The sequence below is a fragment of the Aotus nancymaae genome, unplaced genomic scaffold (assembly GCF_030222135.1).
Source record: "Aotus nancymaae isolate 86718 unplaced genomic scaffold, 86718_ANA_hifiasm-v0.15.2.pri h1tg000006l, whole genome shotgun sequence".
Taxonomy (NCBI): Eukaryota; Metazoa; Chordata; class Mammalia; order Primates; family Aotidae; genus Aotus; species Aotus nancymaae.
Window position 1 is genome coordinate 81,426,519 of NW_026988417.1, and position 19,208 is coordinate 81,445,726.

A 19,208-nucleotide genomic window follows, 5' to 3' on the forward strand; every position below is an offset into this window, starting at 1 on the left:
ATCAGAAGTTTTACTTCCTGATTACCTATATTCATTTCTTTGTTTCTGCACCATGCTCTTATTATATGTTTTGTGTTAAGCAGTGTAGTTGGTGTTGTGAGTGGAGGGATGAATGAGATACGGTGATGATGTGACTGCAGTGATCCCTATGGCAATTGCTGTCGTGGAAGTATGTGTGATGTAAGTTGAAGAATACACCAGAGGTGTAGGGGAGGGGAGATTGGTTCTGCCTTTGGGGGTTGAGTAGAACTTTGGTGTGTGTGTGTGTGCATGCGTGTGCACTTGGGTGTATGAATGAATGTGGCAGCATGACTAAGCTTACTGAATACCTGATATCCAGTGGTATGGATATAAAGGTGCAAGACTTGTTCAGGGCATGTTGAATAGTGTGGTGAGATTGGGAAGAGAGGGTGATAGAAGAGGATAAGCTGGAAAGGTTCAGGGCTAATTCATTTTCTTAAATTTAAATGCTTTTAATTGATTTATAACAGGTTCTGCACATACTTAAAGTTTGCTGATTTGAGTTTTTTCCTTCTATTTTTACTTTTTTTTGAAACAGGATCTGGCTCTGTTGCCCAGGCTGGAGGGCAGTGGTGCCATCTTGACTCACTGCAATCTCCACCTCCTGGGCTATACCCATCCTTCCATTCTCAATCTCCTGATTAGCTAGAACTACAGGCATGCACCAACACACCCACTACTTTCTGAACTTTTTTAAGTAGAGCCGGAGTTTTGCAATGTCTAGGCTGGTCTCAGACTCTTGAGCTCAAGCAATCTGCCTGTCTTGGCCTCCCAAAGTGCTGGAATTACAGATGTGAGCCACTGCTCCTGGCCCTATTTTTACTTTTAAAGAATCTAAGTTTGACTTTCAGTATATGTGTAGCATGGATTTATAAGGTCCTCTTAGAAGATATGATGTTCAAGTGAGTCTCCTTTTGCTGAGAAATTATAAAGTAGGGTCTTAAATTATGGCCACATGTTTGTCACACTAGCATGGGTGGGTGCCGTTTTTTTGTTACCTGCTGTCCTTTTCATTCAATTCAGATCCTTCCAGACACTGATGCTTCATTAAAGAATAACCTTGCAGTTTTTTCTAGATGATTTTACTCTTTTATTTGGCATCAGTATGAATTAAACTTTTTCTCTGACATCGTCTCCCTCTTCTCTATTCCCTTCCATAGTAAGTGACTGTGTTCCATAGTTTCCCTGCCCAAACATTAGTATAAATGTATAATTGTTAATTTTTATGTTGACCGTTGGAAAGAGGGCTGCAGGGCTTGGGCAAAATTGTGAAGGATGTGAAGTGTGCCTTATGGGCTTCCACTTCCTCATTCTTTGGCACCAGGTTCCTTCAGGAAGCCTGGGTGAGACATGCACCAGGCCTGCTCATCTAGGGGCAATACCCCACGTTCTAGCCGAGGGTTTCTTAACCTGTGGACCCTGAAATCTTAGGATTTCAAGGAAGGGGTTTGTAGAGTCATGTACAGATGGACACCCTTCCATGTACAGTGCACCCAATACTATGGGTTTTCATATGATTCTGTTGTTTACTAAAATAAAATTTCAGTTGAAAGTGCCACTAATTCAGAAATTAGTAAATCCCATTTATTATGCATTTTAATAGAATACAAAGGTATCATATACAACTACCATGGAGGTGGCAGGAAAAAGCTTGACTTTTATAAATGGTCTTCATATTGAAACAGATTAAAAACCAAGTCTTTTTTCTTTTCCTCCTGTTAAAACTCACTTGTTTCTCACATTAAACTCCTAAATGTGTCCTCTGTTTCCCTAGGCGAGAGCCAATGTCTAACAGCTAATGTGTTCAGAGGGATTAATGGCAGGTCACAGCCCAGTAGTGTGCTCTTCCCTGTGGGAATGCCTACATTCACCCAGGACTTAGGAACTTCACTCCAATGATCTTTGAAGGACTTGTAGCATCCTAGCCAGCCTTTGAAGGGAGTATTTTGGGAACTGGGAAGAGATCTTTGTAGTCCTATATAGACAGCAAGGTTATGGTGAACTTTGGAATCAGGTAAAACTAATGGAGGCATTACCCTTCTCCAATCTAAAGTGGAGATTATAGTCTTGAGCTGGTGGCACATGCCTGTAATCCCATCACTTTGGGAGGCCAAGACCAGAGGATTGCTTGCCAAGGAGTTGGGGACCAGCCTGGGCAACATAGAGATATAAAAAAAAAAAAAAAAAAAAAAAAAAGGCCGGGCGCGGTGGCTCAAGCCTGTAATCCCAGCACTTTGGGAGGCCGAGGCGGGTGGATCACGAGGTCGAGAGATCGAGACCATCCTGGTCAACATTGTGAAACCCCGTCTCTATTAATACAAAAAAATTAGCTGGGCATGGTGGTGCGTGCCTGTAATCCCAGCTACTCAGGAGGCTGAGGCAGGAGAATTGCCTGAACCCAGGAGGCGGAGGTTGCGGTGAGCCGAGATCGCGCCATTGCACTCCAGCCTGGGTAACAAGAGCGAGACTCCGTCTTAAAAAAAAAAAAAAAAAAAAATTAGCTGGGCATGGTGGTGTGCACCTGTTCTTACTGCTACTTGGGAGGTTGAGGATGGATAATCGCTTGAGCCCTGAAGTTGAAACTGCAGTGAGCCATGATTGCAACATTGTACTCCAGCCTGGGCAACAGAGCAAGACCCTGTCTCAAAAAAATAAATGGATGAATGAATAAATAAGGGGATTATAATACTCTTTCATAGGTGGAGTAATCTGTGTAAATTTCTAATGTAATATCTGGCAGTTTTACATTATGCCTCAGAAATTATGCTACCATGCAGTTTTACCATCCCCTGTAAAAGCTGGCACTGTCTCTGGAGTTATAGGGAAAGAAGCCTAAGCCCTGGGAGTTTGAGAACTGGGATCTAGTTTTTATCTACCAGGAAATAATTGTGTGGCCTTGGGCAAGTTTCTTCTATTTCTGAGTCACAGTTCCCTTTTCTGTAAAAGGAGTAGACTTCCTGTTCTAATCTGATAGCTCTTGATGAAGTGGATTCACATGATAAAAGAGACACCACAAAGCAGCTGGTAGTGTTACAGACAGAGAAATATGTTACAGGAAAGGGGTCCTAATCCAGACCCCAAGAAAGGGTTCTTAGATCTCTTGCAAGAAAGAATTCAGGGCAAGTCTGCAGTGCAAAGTGAAAGCAAGTTTATTAAGAAAGTAAAGGAATAAAAGAATGGCTGCTCTGTAGAGGGAGCAGCCCTGAGGGCTGCTGGTTGCTCATTTTTATGGTTATTTCTTGATAATGTGTTAAACAAGGTGTAGATTATTCATACCTCCCCTTTTTAGACCATATAGGGTAATTTCCTAATGTTGCCATGGCATTTGTAAACTGTCATGGCGCTGGTGGGAGTGTAGCAGTGAGGACGACCAGAGGTCACACTCGTGGCCATTTTGGTTTTGGTGGGTTTTAGCTGGCTCCTTTACTGCAACCTGTTTTATCAGCAAGGTCTTTATGACCTGTATCTTGTGCTGACCTCCTATGTCATTCTGTGACTTAGAATGGCTTACCTACCCATCTGGGAATACAGTGCAGTAGGTTTCAGCCTCATTTTACCTAGCTCCTATTTAAGGTGGAGTTGCTCTGGTTCACATACCTCTGACAGTAGCCTGTGATGGCCGCCCTCTTCTCACCCTCCTTATCTGTCTTCTCTGTGGTTTGGTCTGTCAGGCAGCCTCACAGCAGAGTCAGGTGCTCAGATACGCCTCACTGCACACCTTGCTCTTGGAACCTGGTTGTGAGGGTTCACCCTGGGGTAGCAGGTGGAAAAGGAAACAAAACCCTCACAGAACAGCAAAGATCTGTAGAAGGCATCATAATGAATACATCTGAGTGCAACCAGACATTTCTGCAGCACAGCCTCCTGATGCAGCTCCGAGGAGCTAATGGTGGGTGTTGCTGGGCCTCTGGATGTGAGTGAGCTCTGGCAAAGCAGCCGCTCTGCGTCTGTCTGCATACTGGGTCAGCTGGCCCTCAGTCATCCTGCAGACGCTCTCCCCAGCAGGGGTGAGTGACTGCAAGAAACCCAAGCCAGAGGTGTGCCAAGAAGGCTTTGGTATTCAGCCTCGGAATCCAGCCCATGCTTGTGATCTAAATTTGGAATGAGGCAGACTCTAGTGTAAATTACAAGAGATTCCAGAAATTTCTGTTGTTGGTTAAGCTTGTCTGTTAATTATAAACTCCATAGCAGCTTGGAATAGTGCCTCTTTGAATGGAAAGATTATGTGGGTTGGTGCCTCCCTCTCTTCATTTAACTTTTTCATTGGTAGGTGTACTCTAAATTTGGATACCATTTGGGTTTGTTTTTAATGAGTGGGAAGAAGAGAATGAGGTTGTTTTCTGTGTTTGCTTATTGAGAACCATGACCTGGAGAGCTGCTAGACGTGGAAGAGAAGTCTGTGGCGGACTGACTTTGTTACAGGTATCCTGTGTTGGTCTTGACCTACAGGAATGCTACCCCCAAGTAGCTTCTGTGGTATTTGGAGAGGGAGCATGATGGAAGGCCCCTTGCTTAAAAGAGGATTTTTCTGGGGGCTATGGGCAGGTCTGTAATTTCAGCTTGGTATCATTGCCTAGATCAATTGACTTTGAAATGTGAAGGATTTTAAAAAGTGAGTGTATGACTGTTTCCTCTAAGGCTTTGAGAGTGTGAAGAAGTGAGTTGAAGGAGTTAATTGCTTGGTGGCCTACCTCCAAGGGGCTTAGAGAGTTTTGAACCCAAGTGGCAAACTTAGGTTTCTTTTTCTTGCTTTGCAGTACTGTCCATGAATGGAGTAATGCCTGTCCATCAACACCTACTGTGCTGATTGGACTTGTTAATATTTCTAGTCCTATCAGGGCCTCCACCAGCATAGGTGTGGTCATCTAGCACTAGTCTGGAGGAGGATTTCTTTTATTGCATTGAAACTTGATTTCCTGTTAAAATGCTAACGACCCTGGGAGCCACATAATCTGACCTTGCTGAAGGGAAGGAAAGTTGAAAGAAGGTAGTGGTGTTGGAGATGCACCTGGACAAGTCTTCTAATGTGTGCCTTGAGTCTGTCCTGCCAATCATCATATACCATATTATACACTCTATCTCTACTTGGTTCAGCTGCAAGGCACATCAATTTGTTTTTTTGGGATGCATTCTGTAGATGTGCCAGAGCAGTGATATAAAAGCACTGCTCAATGATTCTAAGGGTTTTGGAGATCCTTTTTTTCCTTCTTAAGAATATCTACCAGTTAACTATTGCTGTTGCTGACCCTGAGACTACTGTGGTTTCTTAAGTGACCAACTTTGTGTGTGTGTGTGTGTGTGTGTGTGTGTGTGTGTGTGTGTGTGTGTTGAGAAGGAGGCATTTCAAGGACACATCAAATTCTGAAACTCCTGGTTATACAGGTCCCAGATATTTTCCCGGAGTGTCAGGCAGCACACAGGATTCTAGGTTGGGTGTGTTCGTGACTCATTTGTGATTTGGCCAAGGGCAAAGTGGCCTGTGATTCCCAGTAGCATTTTTTAGATGCAGTATATTAAGCCCCATCTAAACTCAATGTCCAACTTCAAAGAAAGTATTGCATTATAAGTCTTTTGCACATTCCTCTCTCATGACTTTTCTATCCTTCATGCTCACCTTTGCATTCTGACATATGCCTCATCCCTTCCCAACAAAGCATAGTTTTTGTGATTGGATGCATCATAGGGTTGTTACTAATTTCCTTACTGTTTTTGTCCATGAATTTATTTTATAATTTTCTAAGACATGAAGTTACAGAGCTGGAATTTTAGGAAGTCTTGTGTGCCTTCCTCTTTTTTTTTTTTTTTAAATAAAGCAAGCAAACAAAACATGAGTTTTTTTTTTCCTGAATGTTATTTTTTATAAGTAAAGTGATTAAGTGAACATTAAGTAAATCTTGAGCTCTTTTATTAAACTAGAGACTGGTTGTCTGTAGAAAAAATTCAAAAAATACCTTAATTTACCATGCCCCTCGTATTCCCACGCAGCCACATTGTAAACAATACTTTTCAGCTAAATGAATAGTTCTCTTTTTCTCATACATTCTCTGATTTCCAATATTGGGATTTTAGGGTAAGCTAACCTGTATGTTATTAGGGATATCTGGACTTACATAAATGTCTTCTAATCTTTCTCCCTGTCTTGAGTAGACAGGAACCGTGGTAGGGGCAGTTATTTAGTGTAATCTAATTTGACTCTGCTAGATTTTAAAATTCTCTTTAGACAAAGCAGGAAACCTTCTTACAGCAAAGCCCAAGGGTAAAAATGTATAAGCAAGCTCTAACATTTCTGTGCAATTCTATTTGATTCGTCTCTACGATTGGTTCCTTTTACTTCCTCCTGAGTTAGTTTCCCTCTTGCAGGTAATTTAATCAAATTCACATTCACATTTTGTATTGAGTCTAAGCATTTCCATAATGCCCATCACCATATGTAACAGCTCTCCTGCTGTTTGATAAATGAGGTTTATAAAGCAGAACGTCCAAAAGTATCAATTCCCAAACTGTGGTTGCTTCTAACCCTGGTAGAAGTAATGCTTTCAACTAGCTTCTCAGGTTGCTCTCGGGCATCTGAAGGACGCAATAACTCTGTCATGTTAATCAGCTCTTGCTGAAAAGCAAACCAGCTGAGCTGAAAGGAAATAGAAGGAACCCTGTAATGACTTCCTGTTATTGAAGTGCATGTTTCCATGGGCATAACACTAATATAAAAGGCAGAATGTGCCATAGTAAGTGTTCAGATCTCAACATTGCACTTGTTAGGTCCCCATCTATTACTTATTAGGAATGGCAGGTGGTTCAGGACGCTGCACACCCCTTTCTGATTTTGGTGATAATGGTTCTAATCAAAACTAGTAGGATGTCCTGCCTCCTTTAATAGCTGGGTAAATGCCTTTCTGGTTTAGAGGTCTAAGGATCAGGAAGAACTGTCATTTAATCATTTTATTTTGGGATAATTAATCGAAAGTTATTTTTTCTGTCTGTAAAGATATTCCAGTGTTTTAGAAAATGTATACTTATTAATGAGCATACTTGTTAATGTGAGGTATTTGTGACTTAAAAACCTGCAGTATTACTTTTAAGTAATTAACAAAATGGTTTGCATCGTGAAACAAGAGTTTCAATTAATTTGTTAATTATAAAAGTGGTTAACAATACACATATAAGCTCTCTTTATCTCTGATGTGCTTAGCATTTTTAAGCTGATTAATCCTCATGATAGCCCTGTAAAGTAGGTCAGTATTATTATCATCCAAGTGATATGTAAAGGAGAAAAGAAAAGGGAATTGAGTTTGAGTCATGCTTGAATACTGACAGTTTGGGTTTAATAATCCTGGAATTTTGTTTACAGACATTTTTGTACTCTCAGGCTAATTGAGAATGCCTGATAAGATTTTATTGTCAAACTGTTTTTCTTGTTTACATTTAATTTCTATTCAGTACGTATTAAAGAAACAAAAAGGATATAAACTTGCCTACCCAGAAGCTTGTATTCTTTAATTTACTGTTTAAATACAGATATGATCAAAGTACTTTGGTAAAAGGTACTAAGAAACAATTCTCTTTTTAGCTTGAAAATCTGACTACTGTTTGTCAGCTGCCTTTTTTAGGCTCTTTTGAGTACAAATAAAAAGCACACATGATAATTCATATTTCAGGCTGATGTATTTTGCCTTGCTATTTGCTTCTTGTTCTTTGTTCGTTTATTTCCTTGAATTATTTACTTCTTATTCAGTCATTGATTCAACAGATAAAACTTCTGAGTGTGACTAAACTTCTAGATTCCTCATTTGTTTTAGATACTCTTAGAACACAACAAATTTAGTGCAGATCCCACCCTTTGGGCAGTTATAGACTAGGTAAGAATATAAGATATACCCAAAAAGCTTATATCATGCAGTTCAGCGGATGTCAAGCAGGTGATACAGGTCCTGTGTGTGTCAAAATAAGTGTTGTCCTGCAGTGAAGAGACACACATTAAAAGATCCACATTTATCTTAAGTTTTTGAGCTTGTTGGAGGAGTGAATTTTTTCTTTTCTTTTTGTTTTGAGACACAGTCTCTCTCTGTCGCCAAGTTGGAGTGCAGTGGCACGGTATCGGCTCACTGCAACCTCCACCTCCTGAGTTCAAGTGATTCCCCTGCCTCAGCCTCCCAAGTAGCTGGGACTACTGGTGTGTGCCATTATGCCCAGCTAGTTTTTTGTATTTTAGTAGGGACAGGGTTTCACCATGTTGGCCAGGATGGTCTCCATCTCCGGACCTTGTGATCCACCCACCTTGGCCTCCCAAAGTGTTGGGATTACAGGCATGAGCTACTGTGCCCAGTCTGGAGAAGTGAATTGGAACATTGTGGAGAAGAGGCAATTTTGGAGATGGTTTCAGGGTTCTAGGAATGTTCAATGATTTTAGTAAGTCCACCCTTTAATTCTGAATTTTTGTGTTATAATAGCAAATTTGTAGTTTGGCAATTTTGATGATTTCATCTAAGCTGATGATCTATGATTTTTATAGATCTAGGGTTGGTAGAATGTGGTAGTTTATCAGCCTGAATGGGGTATATCTGGTCAGTTGATATTTTACATCTCTTCAACAGATCTCGTATCCTTGTAGACTTTCAATCATTTTTTCATTCATTATTAAAATGTGCATCAAAATTTCTATTATAATTATTAACTGACTTGCAGCAGTTGAAATCCTGATTGTGAATAATTTTAGAGTATTAGCTAATTATGGAGGCAGTATAGCCTGGACTAGCTGTGTGACTCTGAGGAAGTTGCTTAAACTCTGTGTGTCTCAGTTTCCTTAGTTGTACGTGTGGATAATAATATCTACCTATTAGAATTGTGAAGATTTAATAAGTTGCATATCAGATATTTGGAATAATGCTTGGCTTATCGTAAACAGTACTAGCTATTTTTATTTTTAATTTGAAAAAATAATTGCTTATCTCTGTTTTGTTCCAATTTTAGTATACACGCTGCCAAAGCAAACACTAGCTATCATGATTATTTGTAATAGTAGTAGTAGTAGTAGTAATAGTTTGTGTTAACACTTTTCATTACAATTGTTTTGATCCTGCTATTCCAGCATATTAAAAAATTAATGAATTCATTACAAATACATACAATTTATAGATGTATACAAACATATACATCTATAAGTCTATAAACTGTGTTGATCACTTTTATAGATTCCCTTAATACTACAGGATCTGATGAATGATATGGACATTCAGCTAAGGCAGATGTTTTAATTTAGGGTTGTTAAGGGCAAGTTCATATTGTGTTCATTTTTATTTTGAGTTTTAAAGGATAAGTCTGTTTTCTTTATTTTCAATTTTTGCAGTTCTTTACCTTATTGTTCCCATGGAAAGTACCTTACATATATTGGGTACTCTATAAAACTGATTATACACATGTGGACATGCATAGATGTATCTTCTCTCTATGCAATTGTTACCATTACCTCCAGCATTCTCGTCCAAAATGGCCAAGATAAGGGAATCAAATTAGGTTGCTGTGGACATTGTGGCACACTGGGGATTACTTTGTGGTGCTTCTGAACATCTTGAAGTGGTTTGGCAACAGTTAGGTAGTATGATCTTGCTGTAGGCTTAGTAAATAGAGTGCAATCTACCGGCTCCTAGCCCAGCTGCAATCTTTGGGCAGTTACTGTAGGCTTCCAGTTAGCTCTGATGGGGGTGAATCTTCGGAGAGAGATATAAATGGCCTGAAAGAATGTAAATGATTTTCCTTTCTGCGTTCTGCAGTTGCCTAAGGAGAGATCACTCTAGAGTCTAAACCTACATGATCTGTGTGTGTGTGTGTGTGTGTGTGTGTGTGTGTGTGTTTTAATGGTCATGTATCACTATGCTTTCAGTTTCAAGTAACAATAGAATGCTAAGTAAGCTGTGTCAGGAACAATGAGTAAAATGTATCTCACCTGAGAAGAGGTATTTCTAGGGTAGGCTAAGTCAGTAGCACAGTTGCCCCAGGTGTTTCCCATCTTTCTGTTCTGGAGTGGAATTTTGTAGTGATGCAGAAATTTATTCTTCCTGCCAAATCTCTAGACTACTGGTGTGGGTGTAAGATTTTTCAGGCCTCATTTAAAGCATGCATATATTCCCCAACTGCTTTACCAGCCAGGGTCAGCTTTGCCACTATGCCATGTTTTTTTGGGTGCCAGAATTGGCCTGTTATGTTGAAAGTATTATTTTCTCTCATGATATTTTCTCCTTTAATACTCTTAACTGTTGAAATGCATGTAGGCCTAGCTTCCCAGGAGTTTGAGGCCAGCCTTTGCCACGTAGTGAGACCCTGTCTCTAAAAAAATAAAATAAAAAATAATGGGGGGTGTCTGAGAACTTTCCCTGAGGACAAGTCACAACAACATCTCAACTGCTGTTGACTCTTTTTGGGAGTTGTTCATACTGCTAGGAAGAGGGTTATAAGACTCTGTCTCTTTTTCTTCTTTTCAAAGTCATACTAGTAAGAGCCTGCAGAGAGCCCTTAACAACAACAACAAAAACAGAAAAACCTTCCAAGACCCCCTAATATTTTCCACTGCAAATAGATTTGTGATTAATCAGTTTATCACATGAAAGGAGTCTTTCATTTGTTGGTTTGGAATTGGCCTTATGCTATATGAACTGTGCTGATAATGATGAAATTAAGTAGATGGTGCTGATTGAGACAGCAAATTCTACATTCTGCCTATACACAGAGGCTGTTTGGGCACAAAGTCAAAATAGAGAGCGCAGCAAAGTGAGGACCATTATGCCGTTAGGCAGCAAGTCACCTGGTTTCCCTCAAGGAAGTGGAGGCAGCAGGCAGGCAGTGAATGCTGGGTCTCCTCCAGGACCTGCTGAAAGCAAGGATGTTGAGAACAAGCTGGAGAGAAAGGAACGATGGGAAAATGGAGATAACAGCCGTTCTGAGCAAAGCAAGGATGTTGAGAACAAGCTGGAGAGAAAGGAACGATGGGAAAATGGAGATAACAGCCGTTCTGAGCAAAGCAAGGATGTTGAGAACAAGCTGGAGAGAAAGGAACGATGGGAAAATGGGGATAACAGCCGTTCTGAGCTCACCAGGAGGCACAAGTTACATTCTTCTTTCCCTTCAGATGAGGAAAGAAGCCTGAACTAGTTATGGAATTTTTTATTTTCTTTGAGGTGGGTATATAATGGGGATACGTTAAACCAGGTTAGCCATCAATGAAAAAAGCTGGACGTTTTTTGCAATGTCTTTATGAGTGCCAACCCATGCTTTATTCATCTTTTGGTTCTTCATGACTCCCTAAGGGTAGCTTTTAAAGCAGAAAAGTGCTGGGGAATGCCTTTAGTATTTGCAGTGCAGAGATGTTAGTGGTGAATGGGCATATAGTCCTTCTGGCTATTAGAGGCTTTCCACTGGTCACAGAGGTATAATTCAGATTGGCTAGCTACCTTTCTCCTTTCTTCTTTATTCTAATTTGTCATAAAGCCTGTGCTACTCTTTCATGCAGACTGGGACTCATCTTTGGTCAAGGACTTGTAAATAGCTGGTTTTGGTATTTCTAAACTGACAAAATGTGATTAGGAGTAGGAAGGGGTGGGTCAGTGCCTGGTGAGCAATGAGGGATCTTTCCCTTACACCATGTCACTGGACATAGATTGAGTGGAGGGAAGGTGCCGGTATATTTCACCTAAGCTTGGGCAGGACCTCAGTACCCACAGAATTCCTTTTCCTCAGCATTTTGTGAACTCAAGAAAAACAAAACAAAGTCTTATTTCATCTCCTTACTGCCATCCTTTTGTTAAATCACTTTATGAATTGCCATTTAACTGCCTTGATGTAGATGTTTTGGGTCAGAAAACAACTAACACTATTTTTGAGTTTGTTCAGTTTAAATGAACCATCAGCTTTGGCAGGTCACACCTGTTCCAGCCAAACAGAGGTGTCTGGAGACCTTCTTAGACTGACCCTGTGTGTCCAGCCAGGGGAGCTATAGTGCCTGTGGATGGAATTAACCCATATAACTGTGTGACAGGATAGACTGGAGGGAGTCAGAGACTTCAGAATGTATTCATCCTTTTCTGTTTTTAGTTTACTTGCTTGTTTGTTTTGTGTTCCTTCCTGTGGCTGGTCATCCTGGTGAGGTAGAGCCACAGGTCAAGGAGGAGCCATGTCTTGAATTTTTTTTTTTTTTTTTTGAGACGGAGTCTTACTCTGTTGCCAGGGTGGAGTGCAGTGGCAGGATCTCCACTCACTGCAACCTCTGCCTCCTGGGTTCAAGTGATTCTCCTGCCACAGCATCCCAAGTAGCAGGGACTACAGGCGTGTGCCACCATGCCTGGCTAATTTTTGTATTTTTAGTAGAGATAGGGTTTTACCATGTCGGCCGCCAGGGTGGTTGGGATCTCTTGACCTCATGATCTGCCCGCCTTGGCCTCCCAAAGTGCTGGGATTACAGGCGTGAGCCACCACGCCCGGCTTTGAATTCTTTTCACTTTTTCCGTTGTTCCCCTTTCCTTGGAGCATTCTTGACTCTGAATTTTATATGTCACTGCTCTGTGTAATTTGCATATTTATATAAAGTACTAGGGCACTTTGACCTATTTTTAGTCAGGCTTTTATGCAGAATTTATTTCTGGTCAAGATTGCATGGCTGCCCAGGTCAGTCAGGCATATGATAACAGGGCATTTCAGTGGGAAATGATGGTTTACTTAATAAATGGTGTTGGTATAAGGGGCTATTCACCTGGCATACAGAACTAGACTCCTTGGCTCTCTCCATATTCTAAAGTAAATTCCAGATGTATAAAAGACATGAATGTAAAAGATAAAACTATAAAAATAATAGGAAAAAAAATAGGGGAATGTGTTTAGAACCGTGGGGGTTTCAATGGGAGACAGGTGGTCGCGAAGCCATAAAAGAAATGATTGGCAGGTTTGCATGAAGATTTAAAATTTCCTATGGCATAAGGCATCCCATAAATGAAGCCAAAAGGTGAGAAATAGACTGGGAGAAATAATTGCCACACATAGCCAGACAAAGATTTCATATTTTTGATAAACTAGAGCGCCTTTAATTTGATACGAAAATGATAAGCAACTCTTTACAGAGGAGTGTTTGCAAATGGCCAATCAATTTATGCATATATTTTCAGGGAAATGGGAATTAAAATGAGATACCACTTTTTCAACATCCATTTCATTGGGAAGAAATTTTTAAAAGAGTAATACCTAGTGATCACTCGTGTAGGAAAATGGATTGTGCTGATTGAGCAAGTGTGAGCTGCTGCAGTCTTTTTGTAATACAGTCAACTGGCTGTTTTTAGTAAAATTTAAAATGTTCATACCTTTTGAATGAACAGTTCCATTTTTAGGAAGCTTCCTTATGCAAATAGAACTGTTAGTATATAGCATAAGGAAATGTTTCTAAGTATGCTTATTGCAGCAGTGCTGTTAATGGCAAAGTAACGGAAACAGCCTACTCATCCTTTAGGGAATAGATTGAATAAATATAACAGGTTACAAGATAAAGTTTTAAGTTGCATCTTTATACTATTGATTTACAAATCATTTTCAGCCTTGACTACTGTATTTCAGATTTGATATTCACTTAAAATCTCCAGTTGGGTATGTAACTGATATCTTAAACCTAAGATATTCAAAGCCACACTGATTTTTCTACCTTAAACCTGTTTCTCACCCTATTTTCTTCATCTCTGTAAATGGCCTTTTCATTCTTCAGGCCCAAAACCTTGGAGTTACCCTGATTTATCTTGTCTTCTTCTCTCACATTCCACGTCTAATTTATCAAGAAAACGCCCATCTACGTAGGATCTGTCTTGAGAATATATATCCAGGGTCTGATACCTCTTCCTGCCTCTCCTCCTGCCTCTCTGGTCCAAGTTACTGTCATATCTCACCTGAATCATTGCAGTAATTTCTAATTGTTGTGCTTGTTTCCTCCCTTAATCCCTCTCTCCACAGAATGATCATACTATCTCTCTCCCCCAAATCTTCCAGTGCTTTCTCAGCTCATCTCTTATGAGTCTTCCCCTGGCATACTCTGTTCCTATGACTTCATTGGTCCCTCCTCAGAGTGTTTACCCTGCTGTTCTGTCATCTGGGAACTGTCTGAGACCTGTGTTCCTCTGGTTCCTACATGGCTGATGCCTTTATTCCTTCAGGCCTCTGCTCACATGTCACCTTATTACTCCATTTACTACCCGGTGTTTCCTGCCCTTCGCAGCACTGTATCACTTTTCCTTGCTTTGTTTTTTTTTTTTTTTCCATAGCATTTATCCCTATCTGATATTATTCAGTCAATCACAATCAACACCTCTCCTACCTCTTTTGTTTGTTTAAGCTCCATGAGAATCAGGGCACTGTTTTGTATCCTCAACACCTAGAACATTGTGTGGCGCACAGTGAGTGCTGCTTTCAGCAAATTTTCTTTTGGGTCGGAGTCTTGCTCTGTCACCCAGGTTGGAGTGCAGTGGTACGATCTCAGCTCACTGCCACCTCCACCTCCTGGGTTCAACTGATTCTCCTGCCTTAGCCTCTGGAGTAACTGGGATTACAGGCGCCCACCACCACCCCTATATTTTTATATTTCTGTATTTTTAGTAGAGACAGGGTTTTGCCTTGTTGGCCAGACTGGTCTCAAACTCCTAACCTCAGGTGATCTACCCACCTCGGTCTCCCAAAGTGCTGGGATTACTGGTGTGAGCTACCGTGCCTGGCCTCAGTAAGTATTTTTTGAATAAATGAATGATTATATTGTGAAACAAAAACTTTCCAATTAAGGAGTATGGAATCTCTCTCTCTCTTTTTTTTTTTAACAAATAAAATCAAGCTGAAACTCTGTTTTATAAAATTATTTTCCTTTGATTTTTCCTTCATCTGTCTGTTATTTGGAATTCATTTCTAGATGGGATCACACAGTTTTTGCCGTCAGGCCTTTGCTTGATGGCCTGTAATGATCTGCATGTCTTAACGTGTGTGAAGCTGAGGAGAAAGGTCACCCCCTAGAAATTTGGCCTGCATTACTGCAGCAGGTTTGCCTGATTTGTGAAATTGGTTAGAATTATGCCAGTGGTGCTAGGGACACAAATATGTTGAATATCGACATCCTACAGTGTGTTAGTTCCCTTACCTAAATCTGCATGAAGTTTCTTTTTGTAACCTTAAAACTGTAAGTATTCTGAAATTAGAAGCAGTATGACTCTATCTGCAATAGATAATTCTGCTTGCATGCCATGACAGCCTGTGCACTCGAGTTTGGACCCATCCTCCACTCTGAGACATCTTTGTTTTATGGTAAAAGTTATTGAGATACCATTTGCATGCCACATGATTTACCCACTTAACATGTACAGTTCAATAGTTCTTAGTATATTTACGGAGTTGTATAATCACCACCACAATCAATTTTAGAACATTTTCATCACTTCCAAAAGAAACCCCCCATACCCATTAGCAGTCACTTACCTTTCCCCTTCAGCCCTGGACAACCATTAATCTACTTTCTGTTTCTATAGATTTGCTTATTTTGGACATTTCATGTAAATGAGATGATACAATATATGGTCTTCTGTGACTGGCTTCTTTAATAAAGCATTTTCCATGGCCATATTGTAGCATGTGTCAGTACTTAATTCTTTCTTATTTCCAAATAATACTCCATTGTATAGACATACCACATTTTGTTTATACTTTTATCAATTGATAGACATTTGGGTGGTTTTAACTTTTTTACTATTATAAATAATGGTGCTGTGAACATTTGTACACCATTTTTTTGTATGGATATGTGTTTTCATTTCTCCTAGGTGTATACCTAGGAGTGGAATTGTTGGGTTATATGGTAACTCTGTGTTTAGCCTCTGAAGGAACCTTGAAGTATATGAGGGCCTGAGAGATCTTTTAAAAATGCAGATCTGTTCATAAGAGTGCCTTCTCCTAGGGTTATCGTGGGGATTAATTGAGATAAAACGAATATAAAGTTCTTAAAATAGTGCCTGGCATGTAGAAAGCAGTCAGTAAGTGCTGGCTATTATTCTTATTATTGATATAGTGGGTGCTCTCTATATAAGCTAGTTTCTTACGTAATGATGAAACTTAACATCACATTCACCAGGGCAACTTCAGATTTCTGGTCTTCCTGAAGTTTTCTGATGCAAGTGGCTAGGGTGGAATCAATCAGTCATATTTGTTCAGAAAAAGTTTCGCAAGGGATTCTGATGCTCATTTTTAGCTGTGAATCACTGCTTTAAAGACTCCACTCTGGGCATTGCCTCTAGGACGCAGTCCTTGGGCCCACTTAGGCTGGTTTGATGACTCATCCTCTGTCCTCTCATAATGTGCTGTGCACAATTTTGTCACTAGATTTACCTCACTATACTGTAATTTTTAAATCTGTCTTCTGTTATAGCCTTTGAGTCACTTTAGATGAATAGATGAATAGCTCATTATCACTCAGGGCACATCTTGGATATTACTTCTTCCAAGAAGCCTTTCCTAACTCTCTCTGTCTCCTACTCACAGTCTGGGTTCGTTGTCCCTCACATGGGCTACCATTCAGCCAGCACATGTTTCTTTTATTATACTACTGTGATAAACATTGACCATCAGTGCATATGTCTTGTTTTCCTCGTCAGTCAAGGAACATGGGTGCCAAATCACATGTTACTTATCTTCTTACCCCTAGTATTTATAAAGAATCTTGTATATGATAAATCATGTATTTTTTGGTGTATTTGTGCTTTATTATTTTAAAATCAACTTTATTTAGATAATTTACATGCAGTAGGATTCACCAATTTTAAGTGTACAATTTAATGAGTTTTGACAGTCATTGAATCAAGTAACCACTACCACAATCATAATAGCATTTCTATCACCCCCAAAACTTCTCATTTCCCCTTATAGTCAATTTTATATCCCCACCAACTTTTTTGTTCCCCTTGCTTTTTGTCACTATAGTTTTGACTTTTCTAGAACTTTGTATGAATGGAATCACATATTATGTAGTCATTTGTGTCTAACTTCTTAGAATAATGCTCTTGAGATTGATCTACATTGTTACACGTCAGCAGGTTTTTGTGTTTTATTACTGGGTAGTATTCCCATTTTATGGATAAACTGACCAGTTCATAGACATTTGAGTATTTTCTCCAGATTAGGACTGTTTTGAATAAAAGTATTATGAACATTTGATTACAAGTCTTTGTGTAGACATATGTTTTCATTTTTCATGAATAAACTCCTAGGAGTGAATTGCTGGTTCATATGGTAAGTGTATGTTTAACTTTATAAGAAACTACCAGTAGTTTATGAGAGTTCTAGTTGCTCCTAACTGTCGCTTGGTATTGCCAGTCTTTTAAATTTTGGCCATCCAAGTTGGTATGTAGTGGATTCTCATTGTAGTTTTGATATACACTTCCTTAATGACTAATGAACTTGAACAGCTTTTCTTGTGCTTATTTTTGCCATTCAGGTATCTTTTTTTTTTTTTTTTTTTTTTTTTTGAGACGGAGTTTCGCTCTTGTTACCCAGGCTGGAGTGCAATGGCGCGATCTCGGCTCACCGCAGCCTCCGCCTCCTGGGTTCAAGCAATTCTCCTGCCTCAGCCTCCTGAGTAGCTGGGACTACAGGCACGCGCCGCCATGCCCAGCTAATTTTTTTGCATTTTTAGTAGAGACGGGGTTTCACCTTGTTGACCAGGATGGTCTCGATCTCTTGACCTTGTGATCCACCCGCCTCAGCATCCCAAAGTGCTGGGATTATAGGCGTGAGCCAACGCGCCCAGCGGCCATTCAGATATCTTATCTTTTGCAGAGTATATGTTCAAATATTTGTTCTTTAGAAAAAAAACAAGCTCTGGCCGGGCATGGTGGCTCACGCCTATAATCCTAGCACTTTGGGAGGCCGAGGTGGGTGGATCACCTGAGGTCAGGAGTTCGAGACCAGCCTGACCAACATGGAGAAACCTCATTTCTACTAAAAATAGAAAATTAGCTGGGCGTGGTGGCGTGTGCCTGTAATCCCAGCTACTTGGGGGGCTGAGGCAGGAGAATCGCTTGAACCCAGGAGGTGGAGGTTGCTGTGAGCCAAGATCACGCCATTGCACTCTAGCCTGGGCAACAAGAGTGAAACTCAGTCTCAAAAAAACAAAAACAAAGAAACAAAAAACCAATTTGCTTGTCTTATGATGTTCTTTATATAGTCAGTATACAGATCTTTTATCAGAGAGATGTTTTACAAATATTTCCTTTTAATCAGTGGTTTTCCTTTTCATTTTCTTAACAGTGCCTTTTGAAGATCGAAAGTTTAATTTTGATGAAGTTCGATTTTCAATTTTTACTTTCACAGTTTATGCTTTTTGTGTCCTAAGAATTTTACCTAACCCACAATCATAGTGAGTATTTTCCTGAGTTTTCTTCTTGAAATTTTATGGTTTAACTCTTATGTTTAAGCCTATGATTCATTTCAAATTAATATTTTATATGTAGGTGACATAATGGTCAAGGTTAATTTTTTTGCATGTAGACAGCCAATTTTCAGCATCATTATTGAAAAGACTGTATTCCCCTCGCCCCATTGCATTATCCTGGAAGTTGTGGAAGACAGTTGGCTGTGTGTACTCGTCTTTTTGTGGACTGTGTATCTGTTCATTTACATGTCTTGCCTTAGTATTACACTGTGTTGATTACTGTAGCTTTATAGTAAATCTTGGAAGTTTGTAGTTGCAGATAGTATAAATTCTCCACCTTTGTTTTGATTTTTCAGAATTTTTTTGGGTTATTACTTGTGTTTCGATTTTGCATATAAGTGTAAGAACAGCTTTTCAGCTTTGGAAGAAAAGCTACTGGGATTTTCATTAGGATTGTACTGAATCTGTAGATCAAATTCAGGAGAATTTACATTTTGACAATTTTGAATCTTTTGATTCGTGAACATGGTGTGTCTCTATATTTTAGGTCTCCTTTAATTTTTCTTAACCGTTTTTTACTTCTCATTATACAGGTCTTGCACATATTTCATTTTAAAATATTTCATATTTTTATGTTATACATGGTGTTTTAAAACTAATTTCTACTATTTTGTTAGTATTTAGAAATATGTTTATTTTTGTATATTGATCTTGAATTACTTTGTTAAGCTCTCTTATTAGCTATAGTAGCTTGTTTCTGTACAGT

The 19,208-nt window shown here is 39.6% G+C and overlaps 1 protein-coding gene across 2 annotated transcripts in view; it reads left to right on the forward strand.

The window, feature by feature from the left end:
* Positions 1-19,208, forward strand: part of HERC3 (HECT and RLD domain containing E3 ubiquitin protein ligase 3) — a 124,548-nt gene that overhangs the window by 13,854 nt on the left and 91,486 nt on the right. The gene's annotated exons all lie outside the window — the stretch shown is intronic.